The sequence below is a fragment of the Nansenia antarctica genome (assembly GCF_963989245.1).
Source record: "Nansenia antarctica genome assembly, chromosome: 9".
In the NCBI taxonomy this organism is placed as follows: Eukaryota; Metazoa; Chordata; class Actinopteri; order Argentiniformes; family Microstomatidae; genus Nansenia; species Nansenia antarctica.
The window spans coordinates 18,922,454-18,935,563 of NC_137679.1; positions in this window are offsets into that span (position 1 = coordinate 18,922,454).

Sequence of the window (13,110 nt, forward strand, 5' to 3'; positions counted from 1 at the left end):
TACCGTTACATGATTTGACGGAAAATGTATATGAATTTCAATCAGTCTATACATTCCATCAAACGTACAATTTATCCTTGAGGAAAGGTAATCTCCCTGCTGACCTTGAAAAGCTCAAGCTGAGCTCACATATAATAGTCTTTGACATGTGGATGAACTATACTGTGCCGCTTGATTGAAGTGACGCCCGTCGGAAACATTTGCCCAGAGCACTGATTACTCAACTTCAGAACATATTTAAATTGTCAGACATATGTATATGCAATTAAACTAAGCACTCGAGTACATTGAGATATTCTACAGTGAAAGACAATTGCCTAGTGTGATATTCCCATTTTCCAATTCTCATCAAGGTGAGGGTAGCCTCTATACCTGTCCAGTAGCTGTCAGATCAATGTTTGAGCCAGTTGGATTTCCAGTGGACAACAATAACCACAACCTGGACTGAGGCTTTGTAGTGTCTTCCTTTAAGCTTTGTTTGGTTCGGAAACAAGACAGTTTCCCAAAATAAAACTAGTCTCAGTGACCTTCCCGTTCCACTGAGGAGTGCAAATCCCTGTTCTCTCTGCCAAGGACTCATTACTCCCTGCTTTAAAGAGAGTTCTCTGGTCCTGGAGGCCTCATTACAGCTGAAAAAGACACCCATGGGACATCCAAGGGAAAAAGTGAAGACCCCCCCCCCCCCCGCCTCCCTCCCCCTTGAGTAATAAGCCTGCTAAACTTACCCACAAGACTCACTGAAGAACTTACAAACTGTAAAAGCCTGCAGCCCACGCCATCCCAAAGGCAAGAAGTCTTTTAAGGTGTAACAGACTTCGTGGCTCAATAGCCTATAGATGTCCCATGCACTTGCAACTGATTAGTGTTTGCGTTGCACAATAGCACATGTAAAGGAGTAACTATATACTTTGAAATGGTGGAGGCTACACAGCTGACTGGGGGGGTGCACTTTGAAGTTTCCCATCTTCACCCAATGTCATCATAGGCATGGAACATTTTGAGCCAGCAAAACAGTTTCAACTGTTTAAATGGTAAATACCAGTTAAGTATCAACGTTGGGGACATTTCTTCTCTAAACACTCAACATGTTTTAACAATAATGAACAATAATATAGATTAGCCATTGACACTATTAATTTACAAAATACATACAGTACATAGTGTTTGATTGTACATTTCAAAGCAAATGGCACAGAAATAATATTTTAGAAGTAGTTATTTTTAGTAAATGTGTATCAGACGACCTTGTGGCGGGGAGTGAAAACACAGCTGCTCATTTCTTGGGACTAAAGTTATCTGAACTAACAAACTTTGGATGTTTTTTTTATTTTTTTCAATGAAACATACAGGGACCCAAGAATTAAACGTTCCCACAAAGTCCTGCAGACGGTTTTGTTTTCAAATTGCTGCAAGCTGTGATTCCCACGTGAAAGGCATCATTGAGCTTCCTCCTCCTGTCAGTCACTTCTAAGGACAGAGAGCCTGGTATGTCAAAGCCATGACCTCACGCTCCAGGCAAGTGTTTCCACCCACACATATCTCCACAGCTACAATTACCTAGACTGGTTCTGATCAGGACAATCAACTTAACCCCTATACTCCACATCACTGGGCAAATAAATAAATAAATATAAATGCTGTTGGTCAGTTTTTTGGATTCAAACGGGGAGGACCTGTGTATGCGTATTTTTTTGGGCATTTTCACTGCTCATAGTGGTATTCAGCATCTTTCGGTCTCAAAGGTCATTTCTCGGTCCCGTAAATAGCTAAAAGCAGTGGTCTCAACGTACAACGGGAGTCCAAGTGGAATGACCTTACATGTTCCTTACCACCTTCTGGCCTCTGATGGAGCCTACTGTATGTGTATTGTACACACACACACACACACACACACACACACACACACACACACACACCCCTTTGGCAAGAATTGTTTTTATTGTACATGATCTAATGAATTGTAGTCTCACAATAGTAATACGTATTAAACTCCACTTCCCATAGGATTGTGATTGTGCCACTCAGGGTTTGATCAGGTTTGGATGACCTTAGTGCCGGCAGAGGTCAGCATTCCCAGCAGTTAACACAGAGGCAGATGGCAGCTCTGAAAGATTTAGTAACACATGTCAAGTGAGGCTCCCTTAAGGGACCAGCTAAGCCCATTTATAGCATCAACTTCAAACTCATCTTCCTACCACCACGAGGTGAACACAACTCCCACTTCTGTTGTAAATCCACGGTCGATTTTTCCTAATAAAGCTATTCCTGTTCATGGATTGTTATCAGTCTGTTTAATGATTTGAACAAGTGCAGTACAAAACGATTATGGTTTACATCTGAGGGATATCTCAGCATATTGAAACCTAAGCCTAAATGGACCTACAATTTGTGACAAATGCATATACTGTAGGGCTTTAGATGTATTGCATGTATAGCTCTGGAATCAATAATTCAGGTTACAGCATACAAGTACCTGAATTATGGAGAGGATGTTAAAAGTTCAATCTATTTTTTTTTACTTTTTAGAATTTTTGAAGAATACAACTTCATGAACTTAGTTCAACTGTCTTAGCTTATTTTACTCCATTGTTTGAAAACAATGTAATTGTAAACAAACACTGTATAGTGTCAAAACATGGTTTAAACTATCAATGATCTCATGGATGGTCAGTCCTTGCATCCATATCTTCATCTCTGAATTTGAGAGGTTACATTTTGTCAGCCCCACAAAGGTTTTAAAAATAAATATCCCAGATTGCCCTTTAATTAGATTAGATTAGATTCAACTTTATTGTCATTGCAGAACAGAAGTACCAGACAACGAAATGCAATTTAGCATCTAACCAGAAGTGCAAATAGTGATATATGGCATCAACTGATTTAACTGACTTAATGAGGATGCAATGAGAATGCATTTCCTGTTTGATATAGCCTACAGTCATGGAAAACATTTTGGCATCCCTGCACTTCTATCAGATAATGCACCACTTCTTCCAGATCCAATTACAAATGCTTTGGTATTCACATGTTTATTTCTATTATTTGCATTGGAATAACACAAACAAGTGTTTCTTACCCTTCTCTACTGGAATTTTGGACCGCTCTTCTTTTGCCAACTGCTCCATGTCTCTCTCATTTGAAGGGTTCCTTCTCTCAACTTCTGTTTTGAGATCACTCCACAGCTGTTCTATGGGATTTAGATCTGGACTCATTGCTGGCCACTTCAGAACTCTCCAGCGCTTTATCTTAAACCATTTCTGGGTGCTTTTTGAAGTATGCTTTGAGTCATTGTCCTGCTGGAAGACCCATGATGGAGACCCAGCTTTCTGACACTGGGCCCAACATTGCGCCCGAAAATTATTTGGTATTCTTCAGATTTCATGATGCAATGCACACAGTCAAGGCATCCGGTGCCAGAAGCTTATATTTTGAGCAAAGCAGCCCCAAAACATCTGTAAACCTCCACCATGTTTGACTGTAGGGACTCTGTTCTTTTGTTTGAAGGCATCATTTTGTTTTATGTAAACAGTAGAAAGATAGGCTTTATCAAAAAGCTCTATTTTGGTCTCATCTGTCCACAGGTCGTTCTCCCAGAATGATTTTGGCTTCCCCAGGTAAGTTTTGGCAAACTCCAGTCTGGCTTTTTTTATGTCTCTGTGTCAGCAGTGGGGTCCTCCTGGGTCTCGTACCATAGCGTCTCATTTCATTCAGATGGCGACGGATAGTGCGAGCTGACACTGTTGATCTAGGTTTTTTTAACTACCATTTGAACAATCTTTCGTTGGGATCTTTCATCGTTTCTCTTCCGTCCATGTCCAGGGAGGTTAGCTACAGTGCCATGGGCTGTACACATCTTGATGACGTTGCGCACAGTGGAGACAGGAACATTACAATCTCTAGAGATGGGCTTGTAGCCTTGAGATTGTCCATGCTTTTCCACAATTTTGGACAATCAGCCAATTCTTTGCTCTTCTTTCTTTTCTCCATGCTCAGTGTGGTACACACAGACACACAACACAAATGTTGAGTCAACTTTTCTCCATTTTAAATGGTTGCCACAGGTGAGTATAAATACAAATTAAAGGAGCATTACATGCTTGAAATACAATAATTTCTTACGATTTTAGCCAATAATTTTGTCCAGTCCATTTTTATGTGTAATGATATGAGATTTGGCTCAGTGTTGTGGCTTTTGTGTTGTTCCGATGCAAACAAAATAAAGAAACATGTGAATACCAAAGCATTTGTAATTGCAACAAATTTCTGGGAGAAGTGGTGCATTATCTGATAGAAGTGCATGGGGTGCCAATATTTTAGGGTTAGGGGTAGGGTTAGACATGCCAGCATGTACCAAGTCGACGTAGCACCTAACCCTATCCGTAGTTTTCCCACATGTACCGTATTCCCACATGTATATGCCATTTAGCTTTAGTGAGTGCATTGACTTTTCAGTATGGTCCCAGTATGGTTCTGTGTCCTGCTGATGCTGTTACACCTGTTGTCTGTTACAGACAGTTATTTTCACTTGTTTTGCCTGTTTTAACCTGCTGTGGCTTTCGATCTTGTATTATGTTTTATTTGTGTTTCCTCCTTGTTTTGTAAAGCACTTTGTGACCCTTGGTCTGGGAAAGGTGCTGTATAAATACATTTTACTTACTTACTTACTTACTTAGTGGGAATCGGACCCAAAACCTAAGCATTGTTTGCACTATGCTCTACCAACTGAGCTAAACTTGATCAGAATCAGATTTTTTTTATTGCCAAATATATTCGCATATGCAGGAAATTGACTTGGTGTGGTTGGTGCATAAGACATAAAGAAACAGACAACAATACAACGCAATTAACATCTGTTAACGAATATCTCGCTTCAAATTATCAAACTAAACTAAAATATGTACTTTGTACACATAAAGTACACAAAAACATTGAGTGATGTAAATGATAAAAAATTTACCATTAATTTCTAATGAGCTTGTATTTACAGACAGAGAAAAAGAGCTCTTGTTGGAGACATAAAGACTGTGAAAGTAAATCAACATTTAGCTCCCATCTAATCGATCCCTGGCTGTGAATTTGCTTTGTTTATGACATTGAAGCCCATTGATTGGAAACAACTGACTCCTCACAGGCATACCATGGCCAGCCAGTACAGCGTAGCAGGCAGGCACCGTTGAGCCAAGGGGGACTGCTTATTGATGGGCCTGTAAATGTTAAAGTCGTTTTAATTGATCAGCCTTGGAGCTAGCGGGCAATGCGTTGGAGGGGGTGAGACGGGTCTGGGGCCGGGGAACTTAAGAGCCATTAGGCACAAGTGAGTGCACGGTTGTTGATGTGAACAGATTATTGTGGCTGGTCAAGCCTTAAAAGAACACTGATCGCTGTGATTATCTTTTCACCGGGAGCACTTGGAGAGCACTGACACTGGCCAAACGTTTAAAAGATGTTCAGGCTGGAATGTAACTGGAGAGTGTTCCTTTCACCACAGAGGATCAATGTGCCACCGCCTGCCCATGTAAGTGGCTTGTTGTGCCGACAGCAGGTCACCACATCTTAATTTTCCTAATACTTATTAACCCTTGGGCTGTGACTCGAAGGCCAAAGGCTTTCAAATGTCTGGGAGCATCCCCAGTCTAAGCCTAACTAGGCTGAAAATCATTCTGTGTTGTTAATTTTGGCATTCAGACAAGCTTTTAGGAAGTACATAAAGGCTGCTACAGAGGACCTACTCTAACGGGGTTAAGGAGGAAGATTAACGAGACTTCACCACCATTTAAAGACATACTGTAAGGAGGACTTGATATCTGCCATCTGGTTTGTGGAGTTGTTTTTTCCCCCTGTTGCCACTGTCATTTTTCGATCAGATTGCAATGGTGGGAGGCAGTGTACTGTATGTTATTTCAGGAATTAATACTTACTTCATGTTTACTATACTGTCAAATCCTTATTTTTCTCATTGATACCCACAGCAAATCCTGGTTGATTGGCAGGACATTGCAAAATGCCAAAGTTGGAGACAGCTTTCAAGTTGAGGGAAAATTGAGTATGCAAGACTGACACTGACTGATTTAGCAAATGTCAAGCAGTTATCTTGAGCAACAAGAGCCTCAATCATAATCTGAGTGACTCACTTTCAAGTAGTTGTTGAAAGAGGGGATATTTTGAAAAAAAAGAAAGAAAGATGTTTCATCTAGTTTCCTGTTCTCCTCACGTCCATAATTTTGAAGCTTTCTGCACTTATGTTTCCATAATGATGAGATAACCTTGATATTCCATCTCAGAATCACATGAGGAAAAAAAATATACCTGGGCAAACTTTGTAGGCCACAAAGACGAAAAATGCACAACAACATTTCTCAGTGCATTTGAGCTGTCACAGAGTTGTCAGAGTACAGTGATGTTGACAATTGATTCATGTGCAAATGTCTCCACTCCCCGCATAGCAGTCAGGGTATATAAAACTCACTATTCCTCCTGTGAGAGTGACAGGATGCAGCGAGTCAAGACAACAAAGCTGTCACAAGCAGCTGTCGGCTCTGACAATTATCAGATTTATATATTGACAATGATTTAGCAGATCCAGTGTATGAAACGCATAGACTAAAGACATCCTTGCAAGTTAGAGAATAAGGATGATTGTAATACTGTATACTGTCACCGTCTGCTGTGAAGGGAAGTTGCCAATCATTTCCTCATGGTAAAGGAGGCATCCATCAGCAGAAAATCACACCTGGAATAGGCATACATTACTGTTGACCAATATACTGTATTTACATGAAGTGGACAAAAAAAGCATCTGGCAGCAGATGGTTCCTTCAAAGATAACTGACATGATGAAGAATGAAAAACAGGGCCAAGGAAAATAAAACTACCATAAAAGTGTCTATCTATAACACGATCAAGCGTGTGTCGTTTCAGAGGAGAGAACGCTCCCCAATAAAGAACGGCCCTGCACAGCACATACTGTACATCAGATCTGAAAAAGCACGGCTGCACGTGACACAAAAGGCCAACGCGGGTGTAAAACCTAGAGTCACCTCTGTGCCATAGTGCCTCTCTGAGGACAGCTACAGTCATATCTGAAGATACAGAGAGCACGGCCCCAAGAGTGGCTTATGTACTTATGGGCACAACAGCGATGGCCCTGTGGTTAATTTAATAATCTCTCTGTCTAAACCCTGTCTGAAAGGTGAAAGTAATAACACTCATCATCCTACTTGTGTGACAGACACTGGAAGATGCATGCTACTTGGCTGTGGGGGACATGTGTTAATCCTGATGGTGACGCAGCACTCGTCTCCATCCAGAGGCAACGGGGCCCTGCACGCTTCACCATATCACTGTCGTGCCCCACTGGTATCCATTAGATAAGGAGGTTGCTCTGTTTGTTCACTGCTATTAGCCATCATCATTCTGCTGGACCTGACCAAAGGAGTTAATTTGTATTAGTGGATACTCACAGCATGGCTCTGCACTCCCGCCTTATGGGGTGGGATGTAAACCAAGCCCACCAGCTGATGTGGGTAACAGGTTTTCCAAAGAGCAAATATTTGGCTTGAACCTGCTTGTAGGGGGTATAGATTGGGAGACTACATTTAGGATTATGGGTGAGTGTCACATGGGTCTCTGTGAGAAAGGTGTACTCAGTTCTTTAAGCAATAGCGTCGGTGTATGTGCTATATGTTAGGGCTATCGAGTCCCCTTGTTCCACTGTAAATACACAAACACCTTTCAATTATGCCTGTGTCATATTTTGGTTCAATGAAGTATGATTGACTATCAACCTAGTATAGTGTTTGAATAATATTTCTACTACAATATAATTTGATGTTGCAGTTTTAGTTTCATGTCGGCCTAAAGCTGAGGTGAAAACAACACACACACACACACACACACACACACACACACACACACACACACACACACACACACACACACACACACACACACAAACTAAAAACAGCACCAACAGAAAATACTAAAAGAGTAATAAAATCACAATGACAACAATCCATCCCAGGGTACATAGCTAGCCTACTTATACACTGTAAATATGCATTTGTGCAGAGAGTGAAGGTGCATAGATCCTCTAGCAGACCACCTGCACTTTCATTCTCTTCATGATTGCTTCTTATTTGCTATCCGGTTCTCAGCAATGCAGTGCAAATATTCTGGAAATTAGGGGTCACGTGTTCATATTCTGTTCCAGAGTAAGTAATAGTCAAACAATGAGGGCCAATTAATATGGTCCGCTTTCATTTCCTTATTCAAATCAGCGAGATCCGACAGGTTTGGGTAACCAATGATGAGTATGTTCTCTGCATGTAAACCACAATTAGACATAATGCGTACAGTACAGAGACAGAGAACACAAATAAAAGAGCAATACAAACATGGCATTCTTTTAACATAGAGAAAATGAAAGTTTACACTACGTGAAAGACTGGTCCATGGCGAGGTGTATTAGTCGACCTTTATTTGCATGCAATATCGTAGATTGCTTGGGCAAAATGTCAGGAATCGAGAACACTTTTGGTTTAGAAAACTCATTTCCTGCTCGTGCACTGAACAAAGTCATCGAGCCTTGTGTCTGGATCTTCTCTGGATGACCCTTTGACCCGGAATCAGCTGTCAATCATCCCATGCGTCCTACCACGCAATAATCCCCATGCTGCTGCACCTGTATTGTTGTTCCTGAAATAGACTCATATCTTTTTCAACTTTCATATACTCTTCAAAAAAAAGATCACCCATCCATCTTTGTTTTCATTCCACCACCTGTATATTGTCTCCTGTCACTTGACATTATCACCTACATTACATGCCAACCTACCAGCTGTTTCTTTGAACAACCCAGGCTCTAAACATCTCTGGCCCACGCCTAAGAGCCTCTGATGTATTACTGCATAAACACTCCTCCCACACAGGTGCCACAGTCCACAGACACATGCAGTACACATTGACTTGCACAGACAATCTTAATACACAAACAGTCAACACACACAAAAACAAACACAAATGGCCAATACTCTAAACAAGAGACAAGAAACGATGAGAGCCAACACACACACAATATGATAAACAGAAAAGGAGACTTTTTTTTTGCTTGTAAAATTAGAGGTAGGTACTGAAAAATATTCAATATGAAACCAGATGATGCTACAGTATCGTATCGAGTTGCATACTGACAAACCGCACATACTTACAGGTATGACTGTGCAGTGTACTCTATGCAAGCCACTGTGGTAGGAGATGGTGGAATCACCGTTGAGAACCCATATGATGGCAGTAAAACAGATTTCCTATGTGTGAGAGCTTCACCTTTCTGTACAGGCCCAGAGCGGGCTTGCTCCAGGTAAAGGGGCAATGAGCACAGGCAGGAGAGCACTTGAAAAAAAAAGTTGTTTGGAGTGGCAGAGCGCAAGAAGCAACTGCATTTACTCCATTGCACTTCAGTGACTTTCTTCTACAGCTGTATAGATTGGTAAACAAATCATTCTCAAATTATGCCGGGATGGCTCATTTTCTTATTGACTCCCAGGTGCCGCTATTTTAATCATTACCTAATTGTCTGGCTGCTCTATCGACAGCATAGAGGCCCTCCCTCACTGATTCTGCTGACACTGCCAGGGGCCTCCTACATCTGGGTTAACCTTTCGATGTCCATTGACGCTCCATGGGTTGATGATGATTGATCGAGGTGGCCCTTGCCGTTAGATAATACCTAATCAGCGTTCAGAGTAATTTGTGTAAATGAGACCTCATTATTGATGGTAGGCAACTTTCGGAGCTTTCATGCACGCTGAATCTTATCAGCAATTGGATCAGCAATAAAACTTTAGTGGTGCGCGCCTCATGCTTCTGCATGCCAGAGATTGGGGGCAGATGTTATGAGGAGGTGAACAGGGAAGAGGTAAAGAGAAGTGGTGGCCGATTAAACAACTCAATCAACGAGAACACATCAACAAGGAGGGACCGATTGATAACTGCTTCATGGAGTAATCTCAAGTGAAGTGAGTAATACCCCCCACCACCACCAGTCGCTACATACAAGACACCCACAGCACACTTTCTCTAGTCATCAGCCACCTAATTCATCTCATAATAGTTCTTCATCACCACAGGGATTTCTTTTGGCCATCTGCATATTCCTCTTAATATGACTTAGATTTGGTCTATTGTGGGAGTCTCTTATCTTAACAGAGCTATCTATGATGAACCAGGCCTAAATGACTTTCCTTTCCTTAAGACTACTTACTTTAGAAAACCATTTTGTCAGCAATTTAGATTGAAATAAGTGGAGCTGGGTATTAGAATAATAATAGGTGGTGCAAGTGCTCGACAGTCTATTCTATAAAACTGGGATTATAGAAAGTAGCTATTCACCTCATCCTTTTTCACTTACAAATTCAATTTCAACTCTGGCAATAATAATGGTAATATCCAGAGAATTAAAGCAAGAAAAAGGCTTGCATTCAGAACAATATAAGCACAGTAAATTCAATGTATTAGGATTTCCTGATGAGCACAATCAGTGTATGACTTAAACTTCCATGCACTAATCTGAATAGTAGAGCACATTATCACCAACTGTAGAATGGCAGTGGAGAGATTATTATTCTTTTTTTAAAGTTCAAGTAAGATTGTCCTAAGTCGCGGTGTCCCAGAGCCTGATAGAGGAGGATGGATGGATGCCCCACGGACATGCTCCAGCCTTGGCCCCTGTAGATGGAGCCCTGCTCCAGCAGCCACAGCTCACGGCCTGGGCTCCAACATGACGGCCATGGGCCTTGATGATGATTGATCATGTTGTTTTCTTCATTACTTTAAACCCAATCAGTGCTCGCTGTAATTTGAGTAATGATAGCTCATTATTGCCAATTGCAGAGTTTAAGGGCTTCTTAATTTTACCTCACTGGTGGACCCTTTGGGACAGCAATAAGGGATCAATGATTTTCCCATCTTTGTATAGACTACTATTGGCTTGGAATTCCTATTCCAACTGTGAAGTTCAAATGAATATATCCTCTGATACATTTCGATATACAATAAATTAATTCAATAAATATTGAGGAAAGACATTAGTAGTTTTAGGTGGGAAGCCTCTATTAGATGAATGAAAAGGAACACCTAACAGAAGTTAATTACTGGAAAAAAAAACAAGGACATGACCATTAGTGTCTAGTTGTGTTTTTTCTTCTTCGTGATTAGATCAATATTTTTTAAATTAGTTATAAAGGTACAAATACATTAGAATAAAAAGATGCATATTTTTAATCTCATTTTAATTTAATTAAGGCAAATGGCCACTAAGTAAATATTAAAAACATTAAAAGTTGAAATGGCAGGAGTTATTTCATTTCAGAGCCCTTAATGAACAACCCATTAAACACACAACACCTCAATTACACTGATTACTCCAGCAGATGTACTTGCTTTTAATAATTAAATCAATTACAGATAAAAATATGAGTTAATTAAAATGGCTCTGAAATTCCATATTTTGAACCGTTAGCTACATCTACATGTGGGTGGATTGAAATATACACATATATCCATAAAGGAAAAGTGAAAAATAAACACACTCTGAAAAAAAAAAGTGTAGAGAACTATAACCAACAATTAAACAATAACGTTTTAATTTGACATAATTAGAAATATTCAGTTCAGTCTATGTTGACTTAAAACAGGCAGATTCTTAACTGTGTCACTCTCATTTAACATTCTGTGTTCAAGCTGTAAACACTATTAGGTCTTGTGTCCCACTTGAGAGAGAAGTCATATTAACTACTTTTTGTAAAAGAAAACTGTAATCTAGTAAAGTAAGGTTTTGAAAACAGTGTGAATATGATGCAGAAAGGCTGGCTATATGTTTAATATGCTTTTTTAAAGCCAGACAAAAACTAAAATTCATTCTAAAAATGATACAGATTGGGATCAGGCATTGTGGGATTACAAAAGACCAATGACTTTAGTAATGGATAGTCTGTAGTTGTTTAATAAACCAATCACAGAAGAGAGCCATTCCAATCTTTTTCTATGTCAACAATCAATCATAGAGGACAAAAATGAGACCTTGCAATAAAGCCACTTGCAAAAGCATTAATGAGTCTTCCCACTGAGGAGAGGCTCAGATGCTCAGAGACACTATGGGTGGGAGAATTGTAAAGAGAGGTCATGCCACAACTTTACAGAGTATGATCAGAATCAATAGAAAATTTGGAGATAGAATATCACCCGTCCTCAAGGAATCAGCCTGAGATAGAGGTGATTCATCATGGTAACACTTTATTATTGGTACTATTACTCTTAAGGTCAAAACATTGGGGTAGAAGCAAATTCCCCAGTTTAATCACAGACAAAGGACTGGGTTAACTAACTTTGGGAAAACAAATTATTAACTACAGGAATATGTCAGTTATTGGAATATATTTAATGTAAAAAAAAGAAAAAAAGAAAAAAAGAAAGCAAAAAGGATACGGTACACATGCAATATACACTCATCGTCCTGGCTGACTAAATAACTGAATAGACAATCCTTTATTTTGGTAAGTAATACGCCTACTGCTCCTATCATAACACAACAATGAAAGGTACTGTATTGGATTGTGCTGTGAAATGTACTACATGAAAGAATGTACATTTCGAAAGATGTGACTACTGAAGTCTAGAACAATTCTTGTTTGTAGCTTTGACAATGTTGCTCCATAAGGCACTAATGCCCTGAATTACAGCAGATGAATGAACCACTCTGTTGGTCATGACAGTATTTTTCACTACCCATCTAGTCTTCTCTCGTTTCATCTTATTCCCTTTGGTGAATCCCTGGTCCAAATGTTGTCCCCTTTCTTCTAGTCTCAATTTCGGTTCATCAAAAGCAAGGTGAATGTATGTCCAAATCCTATGGCCTCAACCACAACATACTGTGTCATTAGAGCCAAGAGCACACACATAAGTGCACACATACGCACACACACACATGCGCGCACACACAAGCATGCGCAAACACACACACGCACGCACACGCACACACACACACACACACACACACACACACACACACACACACAGAGCACTGAGGTATTTGATGTTTTCCTTGTTTGAAGCCAA